Source organism: Lagenorhynchus albirostris, chromosome 3, assembly GCF_949774975.1.
Source record: "Lagenorhynchus albirostris chromosome 3, mLagAlb1.1, whole genome shotgun sequence".
NCBI classification, from domain to species: Eukaryota; Metazoa; Chordata; class Mammalia; order Artiodactyla; family Delphinidae; genus Lagenorhynchus; species Lagenorhynchus albirostris.
The window spans coordinates 162229513-162230942 of record NC_083097.1 but is presented as its reverse complement, the minus strand read 5'-3'; the positions used below and the strand labels follow the sequence as shown (position 1 = coordinate 162230942).

Genomic DNA, 1430 nt, shown 5'->3' with positions numbered 1-1430 from the left:
TATTTGGAGAGAGGGTCTTTTAAAGACATAATTAAGGCTCCTCTTCCCTGCCTACACTCCTGCCAGGTCTCCCTGTGAGTCTATCACATCCTGCCTGGGTCTGGCCAGCTTGGGATGCCCTGTGGACCCCGGGGGCTGTAGGGTCCGTGGGAGCCCAGTGGGATGAGGCTGTCTGCCCCTGGGTCTGGCTGCTCCTGCTGGCAGCAGGCGCAGATCGGGAGCTCAAGGATGCTGGTGTCCAGTTTCCCTTGACCTTGAGGACCCGGGAAGGTCATTTGCACCATGGCTATGGCTAGTGTCAGATTGCCCAGCAGTGTTTAAAGAAAGTCAGATGCCTGGATTGGACTCTGCAGAGACACCTTCACACGAACACTGTGCTTCCTGGAATCAATACTTTTGTTTTTCTAGTACCAAGTTAAATGCGTCACATTATAAAACATTTTTGTTTTTTTGGCCGCACTGCACAGCTCGCAGGATCTTAGTTCCCTGAACAGGGATTGAACCGGTTGCAGTGGAAGCACAGAGTCCTGATCACTGGACTGCCAGGGAATTCCCATAAAACACTTTTGTGTAACATTGTCTCACTGAGACTCCCAAGGCTTTTAATATCTCCAGAATATATTTTCCAATTTTCCATAAGACTCAAAAGTCATATAAGCTCTAGGAAATCCACTAAAAAGACTCTTCAAAAAGTAGAAGATGGAGGAGACTCTGATGAAGAGAGTGACCATAATGAGTGAGCAGGAAGAGAAGCCTGAGGACGACCCCACTGGGGTCAAAGATTATAAAGACCTGAACAAAAGTAGCTCAGTCTTTTTGGTATGATGTTATTCAGAAGCTAGGCCTAGATATCAGAAGAAATAAAGTAAACCCCACAAAGGTGAACTCAGGCTAAATGGGGGGAAATTATGGAAGAAAAGCAGCATGGTGAAAGTGGGAGATAGGTTGGATCTTCTAATGGGAGAGGATAAAGAAGCAGAAACAGAGACAGTGATGCAGATTCTCCTGAAAAAAAAAAAAAGTGTTTAAAGAGAAGACTGGCAGTGAGAAATACAGAGTAGTGTTCCGACAGTGGAAGAAATTGAAATTGCCTAAAAAGAGTATGCTCAAATAAATGGATTCCTTTTCAGCAATAAACCTGCTTTTTAGTGGTGGGGGAAGGGGCCAGGTTAAAGAGAGGACTTTTTTTAAAAAAATAAAGTTCTCCTACCATTTGGGGAAAAAAAGAAAAAAAAAGAGGTAATTAAGGTAAAATGAAGAGGAAATTAGGACACAGACACACCCAGAGGGGAGACCATGTGAAGACACAGGGAGAAGCCAGCCATCTATAAGCCAAGGAGAGGCCTCAGAAGAAACCAACCCTGCTAACACCTTGATCTCAGATTTGCAGCCTTCAGAATTGTGAGGAAATAAATTTCTGTTGTTTAAGC

The 1430-nt window shown here is 44.5% G+C and overlaps 1 pseudogene; it reads left to right on the top strand.

Annotated features, from left to right (window-relative positions):
* The first annotated feature begins 282 nt into the window (after positions 1-282).
* On the top strand, positions 283-1114 carry LOC132518674 (mitochondrial transcription rescue factor 1-like; annotated as a pseudogene).
* The last annotated feature ends 316 nt before the right edge of the window (positions 1115-1430 follow it).